Genomic DNA, 16,301 nt, shown 5'->3' with positions numbered 1-16,301 from the left:
CTGAGCCGACCCAGTCTCAGTGAAAATAAAAAATAAAAAGCAGTATTTTTGAAGCCAGAAGACTTAGTCAATCCAGTATTCAAGTAAGCCGATTCAATGAGGAACTTAGTTGACTTAGTCAGAAAGTTAGCCGACCGAGTCTCAAAAAATAACAAAAGATAGAAACCCAATTTTTTAGCCACCTGACATTGAGCTGATTTAAAGATCAACTGAGCCGACCCAGTGAGAAACTGAGTCGATCCAATGGCTGTAACGACTAATTTTTGGAAACTTCAATTTTTGGTCCAAAACACCTCCCAATGGCTATTTGCTCTCTTCCAATAGCTAGAATATTAAATGCAGCCTCCTCAAATGACTTGAAGTGGTGAAAAACCTCTGGAATATATAAGAAAGGCTTTTGGAGCATTGAAGACATCTTTGGAACCTACATTGAAGAGCATTCAAGTAATTTTCAGTGCATTCAAGTGTATGACTAAAAATAGTGAAAGAAAGGAGTGAATTCCAGACATTCTTTTTATCCTTCCACCATTTTCAAAGAGAGAGAGTCAAGCCACAAGCATTGAAGATCACCACCTATCTCTCTTAAGCATTCAAGGAGACAAAATCAAGCCAACAAGCAAACCAACTCAGATTTTCTTCTCTTGGGTTTCATAGTGTTCTTGTTTCTAAACATTAAACTTTTGTATTAATTGTGATTGTATATTTTCTTTCAAGTTTTTTGGAGTGAGAAACTTGGGTTGGTCCAAGCTTTGAATTGGATATTTGTGGTGGTTTGATTAGTGAGCTAAGGTTAAAATCAATCAGAGTAGATTGTTAACTTGAGAAAATAATCATTGTGTGGTTATGGTTGGTGAGCCGAAGTTAAAACCAACTAGGTTGGATTTGAAAGGAGAGGACCCTAAGAGCTAATCGTAAGTATATTGTGATGAGATTTTTCTTTGTAATTTTTCAACTCATGTAATGACATTTATAAATTGAGGTATTGATTCATCATTTTAGCTGCATCTTATTATATTTAAGAGTATGATGAATCTTAAAGCTTAGGGCAATAGTTTAGGAGATATGAATGGATCATGCCAGTGAGACCTAAAATCCTATGACTCCAATCTTAAATATTCCTGATCGTGGGAGTATCGAGTCAGAGATCAATGTTCTAAATAGATTGGTACATCCTATGTATGCTCGATAGAGAGGGTGGCAGATCTCACTAGCCACTTGTATGTGGGATACTAATACAAGGATGTGGGTGCTCATTTGAAAATAAGTCCATTGAATTGGCTCGATGAAAGGGAATATTTTATGGAAGCCTTACTTGCATGTCAAAGATGATTCTCTAAGTAGGAGTGTGCATGTGATCCCTAGACCTGAGATCACCATAGAATCTTATGCACATGAACCCATATTTTGGTTCATACCCAGACATGGTATTAAGATATATACGAGATATTTTGGATATGGTGGAGTGTGCATGAGGGTTATGAGTAGGTCAATATAGAATTGATCACTCCTAGTAAGAAGAGATCGCATCTTGTGATCTCATCTCTAGATGACTCGAAAAAAATCTTTTGATCAAAAGCAGGAAGGAGATTAGAAAGAGTTTCTAATACTTCATCATCAGAGTCATCATTGGTTAATTGAGAATCAATATGAATATGTATTTGAGTTTGACATAATTTCATACTCATGAACATATTCAAGATGCAGGAATGATCGAAGGATTGAATTGCACGGTAACTTATCACTGAAAGATATATTTGATATTTCTATCTAATTTTATATCTTCTAAGTAATCATGATATATTGCTAGATGTCAATCTTAACTTGTGGGTTTGATCAAATTAAAGAGTTTAATTCGATTGTCAATTAGAAAGGATTCTAATTGTTGAACTCGAGTTAGTTCGATTAGACCTAAATCAGTTAGATTAGAATTTAATCAACTTTGATCAACTTATATCTAGATATACTATTGATTAGATGTAGAACCCAATAGATCACACATATATAGAAATTGGCCAAGGACCCTTTTGATAAGGTTGATTAGAATTTTTGATCCAATCAGGGTTTCCGATAAGCATGCTAGCACGTGTAGAAATCCTAACTCCTTGGGAGATCAATTTGATCTCACACCTTAGTAATTTGCTAATCCAATTTGGTGAGCAATTGAGTTAGGTCGTGCCACCTAGAAGCAGCCCAAAAAGTGGTGCCACATCTTAAGTTAACGCCAAAATGAAGAGTCCTCTTGGATGAGGACTCTTGGCGCAAAAAGGAGGTCTCATGCGTGTGTTGGCGTGAGCAGAAGGAAGAGTCCTTTTGGCTTGGGATTCAGATACATGTGGTAGCCCATATCACCCTCCATCCTTTGATTCACATCTCAAAGTGAGATGTAATTTTTCTAAAAATTATGGGATGGAGAAAAAATTGGAAAGGAGAAGGTCTTCGTGCACGTGCGTTGAAGTCACGAGACTCTTTGCATTTTTAAAAGTCCTTCTATAGATCAAATGTGATTAAACTAGAATGCCACCTATTAGATAATGTTTCATTTTTAATCAACTTTTTTATGTAGATTTATCAAGAATTTTTTCAGATTTATCAGAAGGCCAAATGGATGCCAGAAGCTTCCCCTCATGTGCGCACGTGTGGTGATAAGGTCTCGCATGAAGTGATGTGAGAAGGCATCCTTCTATGAGATTTTTTGCTCCCTTATTAGGTGATCTAAAATTAGATTTAAATCCTCTTTCCACATAAAAAATTTTAGATTTTTCTAATTGAAGAAGGGATGCAAAAACAGCCCTTCTTTGATAGTATGTGCAGGTGGATATGCTGATCAACATATCATTGATAAGAGTCTTTTTGCTTGAAGGATCTCTTATCTCTGATATTTAGATCAGATAGATCTTTTAAGTGGGGTGTGTCCTTACATTTGGATATCCCTCTAACACCTATAAATAGGTGTGCACGTCGAGTGTTCAAGGCAATCCATTCTGCTTTCCTTTTTCCTCTCCATTGCTCTTCTTTCTTTCTTACAACCCATTTTAGTTTTAGGACAAGGCTTTGGGATTTAAGACAAAAGCTAATCAGATTCAGACAAGGGTTGGAAAGATTCTAAAGAAGAAGATTCAGAAGTTCAGAGAAGGTTCTCAGAGGGTCAAGTCAGGTTCTTGGAGAAACCTGACCGATACGAGGCCAGTCGAGTTCTAGGGGCTAGAACTCTTGAAGCAAGGTGAAGGAGGAGCACTGTCTTTGGGCCAATTTCTGTGTGGGTCACCATTGAAAGGTAGACACTTGGATGCCTCATAGAAATTGGGATGAGCACTATGGGTATTCTTCTTATTCAAGTTTATATTAATTATATTTTGATTGTTATAGTCAAGAGTTTCTGGGCATTAAGGTTTTTGGTGCGTCAGATATTTTGAATGGAAATTTTAAATACCTGGCCCTTCCATTACACCACCAGAATCGATCAGTGGTATTAAAGCTTACCTTGATTTATATAATTAAAGGTTAGAATATTATCTTAATTATGATCAAGCATGGATTTTTGATTTGGTTCAAGTCGGGTCAATAGTTGAATCCAATTGAACATCCAAACCCTAGCATATCTTAAAGATATATTTTAGATACATAATATTAAATGCATGATGTATGTATAGAATTTTTTTAGTAGCTTAGTACTTGAATTGGGGTTCATCACCAGGCCATCCAGTCATAAGAGAAAGTAGGATTCAAAGACCCTCTCTTTCCATTCTATTGGGTGCTCTTATGGCGTGTAGGGGTGCCACTGTGATGTCCCAAGAAGAAGAACCACAAAAAGAGTATTTTATATTGATGTATGTTATTAGTACTTCATACATATGATATGCTTAAGTTGCTATGTTATAATTATGTTGTATGATTATGATTTCATATCTTAGAGATATGATTAGATGCCATGATTAGTTGTTTCATTTATAAAGATACAATTATAATAGTGCAACGTTATGATTGGTTGAATTAGGATGTACATGAGACCATTAAAGTTCTCATAAAAGTCATATTAAGTCATAATGTTGTGAACTAGAAACTGACCTATTTCTTGAATCGATTAATCAATTGGTGTCTAAGGAGTGTTCAAGTGTGGTAGTTCTTTAATTGGTTTTGTTTGTTGGCCTGACCAATTTTATTGGTGTCTAAAAAAAGCAACGAGGGGACCCCCATCAATCTTAACACTTTTCTGATCAATTGGATTAGTTCAAATCTTGAATAAAGGTTGTTCAGTGTTTTGAACACTATATATGCCTTCCTTCATGCCTAGTCAATACCTTGTCAAGGATCATTATAGGTTTATTGTGATATCCACAAGGCTTGCTAGAAAAATTGATGTGGAGTTGTCTTGGTGCATATTATATGCTTTATGGCATATTTGGATATATTGCTTTGTTGTGATGTCTACAAGGATCGCATTTGTTAGATATGGCTGTATAGAAATGAAGAGTCTGACTTAACTAGAAAATACTATAGCTTGTTATGATATCCATAAGACTATGAGTATTTTTAGAGGAAAGGATTATATTGAGAATTATATGAGATGTAATTGGATAGGTTTTCTTATCTTTGAACTCATTGAGGTTTGTTGTGATATCCATAAAGCTTTATTGAGTGATTAGAATCTCAACCCCATTAAGAAACTGATTAGGATTTCTCATTTACCATAGGAGAAGGCTATGGTATCCGATAAAATAGTGGAAGACATAACTAGTTAAAAGACCTCATCTAGTTATGCATGTCAAATATGAGTGGTTTGCTTATTCTATTATTCTTTGTTTATGTAGATTTAAGCCTGTATTATGGCTTCTTTATTTTTACTGCATGAAATTATTAATAAAAATATATTGACCGATCCAAACTATGTGGATTGATTGAGAAATTTGCAAATTAGGTTCGTACCGAAGAAGAACTCTGATGTTCTGGATATTCCTGACCTTGGATCAGTCAGTAATAATGAGAAGGCAAAAGATGTTCACATGGATATTATCTATTTATTTTGTGATAAATTTGGATATTGGGAGAATAATTGTAACAATTATCTTACAAGATTGACGTGGGGTGTAAGTATAGCATCAAAAGGTGTGTATATGATACAGACCTATTTTTCATTAAGTGGCTCAGATTTTGATACTTGGATATTGGATATCGCATGTGGATCGTATATTCATAATTTATTATAGCGATTACAGAATATCAAAGGTCTGAAAAGAGGTGACCTTGAGCTTTATGGCGCAAGTGGAGAGTCCATTATCACAGAGGCTATAGAAATATGTATGCTTGATTTACCTTCGTACAAAATTTTAGAATTAAAAGACTGTTATTACATGCCAAAGGTCATTAGAAACATTATTTCTATACCTTTGTTATTAAAACAAGGTAATGAAATTAGGCTAATGGGAAATAGATGCTCTATTTTTTTTCTAATGAATTTTATAGTAGTGGTTATATTGATAACAATATTTTAATTCTTGCACTCAACAAAAATATTTTTCATATTGAAAAAAATATGAAAAGAAAGAGATAAGATGTGAATATCACAGATCTTTGGTATTGCCGCCTTCGTCATATTAGTGAGTCAAGGATAAACAAGTTATACAAAAAAGAATTCTTTGATCTGTATGATTATGAATCATTAGAAACTTATGAATTTTATCTCATGAGTAAGATGACCAAGACTTCATTCTCTGGACATAAAGAGAGGGCAAATGATTTGTTAGTTCTAGTACATACAGATGTATGTAGACCGATGACAACTCAGGCCAGAGAAGGATACTTCTATTTTATCATCTTTACAGATGATCTATCAAGGTTTGGATATGTGTATCTTATGAAATATAAATCTAAAACTTTTGATATGTTCAAGGAATATCAAAGTATGGTCAAGAAATAAACTAAAAAAAGTATTAAGGTTCTTCGATCTGATCGAGAAGGAGAATATTTATCCAGTAAATTTCTTGATCATCTTAAAAGTAAAGATATTCTCTCTGAATGGACCCCTCCTTATAGACCAAAGTTAAAATGTGTAGCAAAAAGAAGGAATCACACTTTGATAGATATGGTGCGGTCCATGATATGCTTCACTGATCTCCCAATATCTTTCTGGGGATATACCCTAGAGACTGCCGCATATATTTTAAACAGGATACCTTCAAAGTCTATTGCTAGCACACTATATGAGATATGGAAGGAAAAGAAGTCTAATCTTACACATCTTAAGATTTGAGGCTGTCCTGCTTATGTCAAAAATATCTATAGACATAAGCTCAGTGCTAGATCAGACAGGTTAGGTTTGTAGGGTATCCAAAGAAAACTAATGGATACTACTTCTACCACTCTACTGAACAAAAGGTATTTGTTAGTAGGTATACCATTTTTTTAAAAAATGAATTCATCTAAGAAGGAGGCAGTGGGAGGAATATTGACTTACAGAAGTTCAGAATCTACAAACCAATTCAAAAATATCTGTGACTGAACCACAAGAAGATCCTCAATCAAAAGTACTCAAGGATGAGGTACATCCATAATATACACCTCCTCTCCGAAGGTCAGATAGAGTGTGTCAAGCACCTCTGAGATATGGTTTTATCATTGAGAGTGACAATTCGATCGATATCATTCAAGATGATGATCCACTGATCTATTCGAAAGCTGTTATGAGTAGAGATCAAACAGATGGCTGGAAGCCATAAAATTTGAGATGGACTTGATGTACACCAACTAAGTGTAGACCTTAGTTAATGTGCCTAAGGGTGTAATCCCAATAGGATGCAAGTAGATCTTTAAGAAGAAGATCGGAGTAGATGGCCAAGTAGAAACCTACAAAACTAGGTTGGTGGCGAAGGATTTCAAACAAAGACAAGAAATTGACTATGATGAAACCTTTTCACCAATGGCTATGCTCTAGTCCATCAAGATTTTACTTGCTATAGCGGTATATTACGACTATGAGATCTAGTAGAAGGATGTCAAGACTGTTTTTTTGAATAGTAATCTTGAGAAAGAAGTTTATATGACTCAACCAAAGGGATTTGTCTTAAGTGAGAGGGCAAATCAAGTATGCAAGTTAAAAAAAAATTATTTATGGATTGAAGTAGGCTTTGAGGAGTTAGAACATCTAATTTGATATGATAGTCAAAGAGTTTGGCTTTATCAAAAATAAGGATGAACCATGTGGGTATAAGAAGATAAGTGGGAGTGCTGTTGTCTTCTTAGTTTTGTATGTCGATGACATACTGCTTATTGAGAATGATATCCCAATGATGCAATTGATCAAGACTTGGCTATCGATTAAGCTTTCCATAAAAAACTTAGGTGAAGCATCCTATGTACTGGGTATCAAGATCTATAAAGATAGATTTAATAGGATGTTAGGCTTATCCCAGTCACGGTATGTAGATCTTGTATTAAAGAGATTTAATATGAAGGTAAGTAAGAGGGGTTACTTGTTTGCAAGTCATGGTATACGTCTCTCTAAGAAAATATATCCTAAGACACTAGAGGAGAGGAAGAAAATGAACGAGATCCCTTATGCTTCAGCTGTGGAATTAGTTATGTATGCCATGCTATGTACCAGGCCTGATGTAGCTTATGCTTTAGGTGTAGCTAGCAAATTTCAGATTGATCTAGGAGAGGATCATTGAAAAATTGTGAAAAATATTCTAAAGTACCTAAGAAGGACTAAAGATATTTTTCTCTTATATAGAGGAGGATTAGAGTTGAAACTAGAGGGATTTACAGATTTTAGTTTTCAATCTGATCCGAATGATAGCAAGTCAATATTAGGGTACATGTTTACCTTAAATGATAGAGCATTAAGTTAGAAGAGTTCTAAGCAGCGGACAACAACTGACTCAATCACTGAGGCAGAGTATATCGTTGCTAGTGAAGCTGCTAAGAAAGCTATCTGGATAAAAAAGTTTATCATGAAATTAGGTATCGTTCTTAAGATTAAAGGACCGGTGCCACTCTATCGTGATAACACTGGAGCCATTATTCAAGCTAAAGAACTTAGGTCTCATCGAAGATCCAAGTATATTCTCAGACGCTTCCACCTCATTCGAGAAATTATAGAAAGACAAGATGTTGTCTTTGAATGAGTTGACACAAATAATAATATAGTAGACCCATTCACTAAGACCATACCATAGTAGCTATTTGATCACCATTTTGATTGTATGGGATTGAAATACAAAGACAATTGGCTTTAGTGCAAGTGGAAGATTGAAAGAAGAGTGCCCTAAGAGTCAATTGTAAGTATGTTGCGATGGAACTTTTTTTTGTAATTTTTCAACTCATGTCATGACATTTATAAATTGAGGTATTGATTCATCATTTTAGCTGCATCTTATTATGTCTAAGATTATGATGAACCCCAAAGATTAGAGTAATGATTTTAAGAGATATGAATGGGTCATGCTTATGAGATCTAAAATTCTAATCTTAAATATTCCTGATCATAGGAGCATTGAGTCAGAGATCAATATTCCGGATAGATTATTGTATCCTATGCATGCTCGATAGAGAGGGTGGTCGATCTCACTAGCCACGTGTGTGGGGTACTAAAACAAGAATGTGGGTGCTTATTTGGAATGAATCCACTGAATTGACTTGATGAAAGGAAACATCTTATGGAAGCCTTACTTGCATGTCAAAGATGGTTCTCTAAGTGAGAGTTGTGCATGTGATCTTTAGACCTGAGATCATCATGGAATCTTATGCACATGAATCCATATTTTAGTTCATACCCAGACATGGCATTAAGACATGTACAGAATATTCTAGATATGGTAGAGTGTATATGAAGATTATGAGTAGGTCAACATAGAATCGATCACTCCTAGTAAGGGGAGATCACATCCTATGAATTCTCATCTCTAGATGACTCGAAAAAAGTCTTTTGGTCAAAAGTAAAAAGGAGATTAGAAAGAATTTCTAATACTTCATCATTAGAGTTATCATTGATTAATTGAGAATCAATATGAATATATATTTGAGTTTGACATAATTTCATATTTATGAACATATTCAGGATGCAGGGATGATCGAAGGATTGAATTGCACGATAACTTGCCACTGAAGAATATATTTGATATTTTTACTAAATCTTACATCTTCTGAATAGTCATGATATATTACTAGACATCAATCTTGACTTGTGGGTTTGATCAAATTAAAAAGTTTAATTCGATCACCAATTAGAAAGGATTCTAATTATTGAACTCGAGTTAGTTTGATTGGACCTAAATCAGTTAGATTAGAATCTAATTAAATTATATCAACTTGCATTCAGACCTACTGTTGGCTAGATGTGGAATTCAATGGGTTACACACATGTGAAAATTGGCCAAAGATCTTTTTGATAAGGTTGATTGGAATTTTCAATCAAATCAGAGTTTTCGGTAAGCATGCTAGCGCGTGTGGAAACTCTAGCTCCTTTCGAAATCAATTTGATCTCATACCTTGCTAATTTGCTAATCAGTTTGGTGAGCAATTGGGTCAAGTCATGCCACCTAGAAGCAGCCCAAAAAGTGGTGCCACATCTCAAGTTAACTCCAAAAATGAAGAGTCCTCTTAGATGAGGACTCTTGGCTGAAAAAGGAGGTCTCATGCGTGAGTTGGCATGAGCAGAAGGAAGAGTCCTTCTGGTTTGGGATTCTGATACGTATGGTAGCCCACATCACCCTCCATCCTTTGGTGCATATTTGAAAACATGAGATGTAATTTTTTTAAAAATTATGGGGTGGAGAAAAAATTGGAAAGGAGAAGGTCTTCACGCGCATGCATTGAAGTCTCGCAACTCTTTGCATTTTGAAGAGTCCTTCTATAGATCAAATGTGATTAAAATAGAATGCCACCTATCGGATAATATTCCATTTTTAATCAGATTTTTTATGGAGATTTATCAAAAATTTTTTTAGATTTATCAGAAGGCCAAATGGATGCCAGAAGCTTCCCTTGCGTGCACACGCATGGTGATAAGGTCTCACATGAAGTGATGTTCAAAGGCATCCTTCCATGGGATTTTTTGCTCCCTTATTAAGTGATCTAGAATTAGATTTAAATCCTCTTTCCACATGAAAAATTTTAGATTTTTTTGATTTGAGAAGAGATGCAAAAACATCCCTTCCCTAGTCGCGCATGTGGGTGGATGTGCTGATCAACGTATCATTGATGAGAGTCCTTCTGCTTGAAGGATCTCTTATCTTTGATATTCAGATTAGATAGGCCTTTTGAATGGGGTGTGTCCTTATATTTGGACATCCCTCTGACACCTATAAATAGGTGTGCATGCTGAGTGTTCAAGGCAATCCATTATGCTTTCCTTTTTCCTCTCCGTTGCTTTTCTTTCTTTCTTACAACCCATCTTAGTTTTAGGACAAGGCTTTGGAATTTAAGACAAAGCCTAATCAGGTCTAGATAAGGGTTGGGAAGATCCTAAAGAAGAAAATTTAAAAGTTCAGAGAAGATTCCGAGAGGTTCGAGTCAGGTTCTTGAAGAAATCTGACCGATATGAGGTTAGTCGAGTTTTGGAGACTAGAACTCTTAAAGCAAGGTGAAGGAAGAGCATTGTCTTTGATTTAATTTTTATGTGGATCACTATTGAAGGACGGACACTTGGATACCTCATAAAAATTAGGATTAGCACTACAGGTATTCTTCTTATCCAAGTTTATATTAATTATACTTTGATTGTTATAGTCAAAAGTTTCTGGACATTAGGATTTTTGGTGTGTCAAATATTTTGAATGAAAATTTTAAACACCTGACTCTTCCGCTATGCCACTGGAACCTAAACCAATCGGACTATAATCAAACTTAGTGATTGTAGTTAAATTCTCAACTGATTTGATTGGAAAATGGACATAGGTGTTGAGTTTGGCACAGAACCACTATAAAATTATAGTTTTTGTGATTGTGTGTCTCTTCTTTATTATTCTCTTTCCACTGCACACTTTATATTTGATTTCATTAAGTACTTAAGTAGTATAATCTGTACCATTGTCATCTAAATTTTTAAATACCTAATTCATCCCCTCTCTTGGGTAGCCATCCTTGGGCAATAAGTGATATCAGAGCAGGTGCTCACTTATCACTCATCTTTTTGAGCTAAAGATCATATAGCAACCTCAGTTGGGACTTCATTGGTTGAGAGGTAATCAACCAATAGACCCCTGCTTTTCAATAGGACCAACTATACCTATTGAAAAGCAAGAATGGGAATATTTATCCAAGCACAAAATTATGACATGTGAAATATCATAATGATGGGCTCACACACATCCACAATCATAGTTGATGGCATGTCCATCTCCAAGTCTAAAAAAGATTGGGATAAACATGATAAGAAACTAGCTCAACTTAATGCCAAAGCAATGAATATTCTATATTATACTTTGAGTGCTAATCAATTTAATAGGATATTAATATGTTTATCCATCAAAAAGATTTAGGATAGACTTAGTCACCTATAAGGGTACTAGTCAAGTCAAAGAAATAAAGAAAAATATATTGGTACATAAATATGAGCTATTTAAAATAGAAACACATGAAACAATCACCAAAATGTTTACAAGATTCACTGACATTTTGAATGGTTTAAAGAGTCTCAGAAGAGACTATACTAATAGTGATGTTGTGTGCAAAATTCTTAGATCTTTACCAAGGAATTGAGAGTCAAAGGTGATTGCCATTCAAGAGATGAAGGACCTAAATATGCTTACCTTGGAGGAGCTCATCGGTTCACTCATGACTCATGAGTTGAACATAAACCAAGGAAAAGAAGAAGAAGGGAAGTAAAAGAAAAGCATCACCTTCAAAGCTGCTGTCATACATGAAGAAGATAGTGACTCTAAAGAAGACTTGAAGGATAATGAAAAGATAGCAATGATAGCTAAAAGGTTCAAGAAATTCATGACAAGAAAGAAAAAATTTGAACCAAAGGAAAGAGGATACAGTAAGAAAAAAGGTAGCAAAGAAAGAGAAAAAGAAAAGGAGAAGGATCAAGCTCTTTGCTTTGAGTGCAAAAAGTTCGGACATTTCTAAATGGATTTTCATTGTTAAAGAAAAGCTCCAAGAAGTTAAGGAAGAAAGAATTAAAAGCAACATGAGGCAATGATGAGAATTTCTTTTTAAATGAGAAAGAATATCAAAGGAAAGAAAAGGCAAACCTTTGCCTTACGGCATTGGATGTTGAGGTAAACAATGATGACTCAATTTTCTAATTTATATTTGAAGAATTGTATGAAGCTTTCAATAATTTACTTTATGATTTTAAGAAGCTATCTCATAAGAACAAAGAACTTAAGAAAAAAAATTAATATTTAAGTAAAGATAAAGCTAAAGTAGAAGAAGATATGAAGGAACTACAAGGTAAGCTAAATGAATTAAATAAAAAGAATGAATCCTTACAAGAAGAGGTGAATAAATTAAAACCTATAGTGGATAAATTTATACTAAGTTTTCAAAATTTATAAATATTGATTGAACAATAAAAAATAATTTTTAATAAAATTGATATAGTATATAATCTATTTAGGAAACAAAAGTTTTTAAAGAATGTATTTACAAAATCTCGAAATTATGATAGAAATATTACTTGTTATAAATATAATAAAATGGGACATAAATTTATGAATTGCAAAACCTTTAATACAAGCAAAAAAAAGATAAAACAAATTTGGGTTCCAAAAGGAACCATTTGTGCTAACTCCAAACGACCCAAGTTAGCTTGGGTACCTAAATCTAATTGATTGCTTGTATAGGTGTGCTTGGCATTCGTAAGAGCTAAAAGAAGGTGATACTTTAATAGCGGATGCTCGAGGCACATGATGAGAGATAAGTCATAATTTATCTCTCTTGAAGCTAAAGATGGAGGTGTGGTGACTTTTGGAGATAATGGTAAAGGAAAGATCATAAGTCTCGACAATATCTTGATAACACCCTCCACTAGTATAGAAAATGTATTGTTAGTTGAAGATTTGATGCATAACTTGCATAGCATAAGTCAACTTTATGATAGAAGCTTTAATTTTTCATTCAAATCTTCTCATTGCATTGTAACTAGTCCATTTGATGATAGCATTAAATTCCTAGGAAAGAGACATAGAAATGTTTATATTGTTGATCTTAACGAACTTAAAAAAGAAAATATTGAATGTCTTATTGCTATAAATGCTAAAATAAATGAATCTATTTAGATTTGGCATAATAGACTAGGTCATGCAAGCATGGATTCGTTAGCAAGATTAATTAAGCTTGACTTAATAAAAGGTTTATCTAAGATAAATTTTGAAAAGGATAAAATTTGCAAAGTATGTCAACTTGACAAATAAAACTAAATATTCTTTCAAATCTAAAAATATTATTTCAACAATTAGGCCACTAGAATTGCTTCATATGGACTTGTTTGGACCTATCCCTACCACTAGTCTTGGAGGAAAAAGATTTGGATTTGTAATAATTGATGACTATTCTAGATTCACTTGGGTGTTATTCTTAGCACATAAAGATGAAGTCTTTGATATGTTTGTTGATTTATTTAACAAAATATCTAGTAAAAAAGAGTATAGTGTTCTAAAAATAAGAAGTGATCTTGGTACCGAGTTTGAAAATCAAAGATTTGAAATTTTTATTCTAAAAATAAAATTAATCATAATTTTTCTGCACCTAGGATACCTCAACAAAATGCGATGATAGAAAGAAAGAATAGGACATTATTTTAAATGGCACGGACCATATTTTATGAAAGTAATCTCTCAAAATATTTTTGGACAGAAGCTATTAACGCCGCATGCTATGTGTTAAATAGAGCATTAATAAGATCTATCTTAAAGAAAACTCCATATGAACTCTATAACGAAAAGAAACCTAATATTTCATATTTTAAAATTTTTATATGTAGGTGTTTCATTTTAATAAATGATAAAGATAAATTAAAAAAATTTGATGTAAAATCAGATAAAGGTATTTTTCTAGGTTATTCATCTAGTAGTAGAGCATATAGAGTATTTAACAAAAGAACATTGATAGTAGAAGAAACGGTACACGTTATTTTTGATGAAACCAACTCTCTTAAAATAAAAGAAGAAAAGCTTGATGTGGATGCAAGAAATCTTGAAAAAAAAGTTGAAAGATATGACTATTGAAGATACTCCTTCTTAAGAAAAAGAAGATGTAGAGCAAGATATTGAAAAAGATGTGCCACAACCGTAAGATGAGCAAAGTACATCCAATTTAACAAAGGAATAGAGATATGATCACAATCACCCTAAAGAGTTAATAATAGATGATCCATCTCATGGTGTTAAAACTAGAGCATCACTCAGGGAAGCTACGAATCATTTTATTTTTGTATCACATTTAGAACCTAAAAATATAATAGCAGCTGAAAAAGATCCTAATTGGATATTAGTAATGCAAAAAGAATTAAACCAATTCGAAAGAAACAAAATTTGAGAATTAGTTGAAAGACCTAAAAACTTTTTAGTAATTGGAACTAAATAGATTTTTAGAAATAAACTTGATGAGAAGGGCAATATAATTAGAAACAAAGCTAGATTGGTTACACAAGGATACAATCAAGAAGAAGAAATTGATTTTGATGAATCCTTTGCACCCATTGCTAGACTTGAAGCTATTAAATTACCCTTAATATTTGCTTGCTTTATAAATTTTAAACTTTTTCAAATGGATGTAAAGAGTGCATTCTTGAATAAATTAATTGAGAAAAAAATTTATGTAGAACAACTTTCAGGTTTTGAAAATCAAGAATTACCTAATCATGTATTCAAACTTAAGAAAGCTTTATATGGATTAAAATAAGTATCTAGGGCTTGGTATAATAGATTAAGTAAGTTTTTAATAAACAATGATTTTAAAAGAGGTAATATAATTAAAACATTATTCATGAAAAGAAGATCGAATGATTTATTGATTGTGCAATTATATGTTGATGACATTGTATTCGGTGCTACTAATAAAATTTTGTGTAGAGATTTTGCTAGACTTATGCAGGGAGAGTTTGAGATGAGCATGATGGAAGAACTAAACTTCTTCTTCGGACTCCAGATTAAGCAATCAAATGAGAGGATCTTCATCAACCAAAGCAAATACATTAAGAAAATATTAACAAAATTTGGGATAGATAATGTTAGAGGAAGTGGCACCCCTATGAGCACAAGTTGTAAGCTCGATCAAGATTCAAAAGAAAAAGTAATAGATCCTAAGCTATATCGAGATATGATTGGATCTTTGCTCTATTTAACTACGAATAGGCCGAATATAATGTTTAGCTTATGCATGTGTACATGTTATCAATCAAATCCTAAGAAATCTCATGTAGTTATAGTTAAAAGAATGTTTAAGTATTTAATAAACACTCAAGATGTAGGTTTATGATATTTAAAACAATACTCATTTGACTTAATTAGATATAGTGATTTAGATTTTGCTGATTGTTGCTTAGATAGGAAGAGTACAAGTGGTATATATCCATTTCTAGGAGTAAATTTGGTCTCATATTTTAGCAAGAAATAAAACTCAGTCACCTTGTCTATGGCGGAAGCTGAATATATTGCTATTGGGAGTTGTTATGCTCAACTATTGTGGATCAAATAACAACTAGAGGACTATGGTATTACTTGTAATAATATTTTTATTTGATGTGACAATACTAGTGCCATAAACTTAACTAAAAATCTTATATTACATTCAAGAACAAAACATATAGAAGTTAAACATCATTTTATTAGAGATCATATACAAAATAATGATATAACTCTTGAATTTGTGCCAAGTGAGAACCAAATTGCAGATATTTTTACTAAACCTTTAAATGAAGAAAAATTTTATGCAATAAGGAAACAGTTAGGTTTATTTGATCTAATTTGTTGAATTGTTGAATATGCATTTTATGTTGGAATGATTACTTTTAATATGATGAATTTTTTGAATTATTCATGCTTTAATTTTATTAGGAAAGGCATGTTTAAATTGCATCATTTTTGGCCTTGAAACCTAGGTAGTTCTAATTGTGCCAGATTGAGCCGACTAACCTTTTTCTTCCTGAAAGACTTAGTTGACCCACCACTAAACTAACTCAAAATAATTCTGAGCCGACTAAGTTGTCAGAAATCCTATTTTTAAATGGGATATCCCATGGACCTATTTTATTTCGTTTCTTAGCCATCTCATAACTAAACCCTAAGAACCCAAAATCCACCCCTTAGAACCCCTAATCCACTAAGGATTTTGGATCTATGGTGCCCAAGAAGAAGCTT

Source organism: Elaeis guineensis, chromosome 16, assembly GCF_000442705.2.
Source record: "Elaeis guineensis isolate ETL-2024a chromosome 16, EG11, whole genome shotgun sequence".
NCBI classification, from domain to species: Eukaryota; Viridiplantae; Streptophyta; class Magnoliopsida; order Arecales; family Arecaceae; genus Elaeis; species Elaeis guineensis.
Note: the sequence above shows the minus strand (reverse complement) of the source record.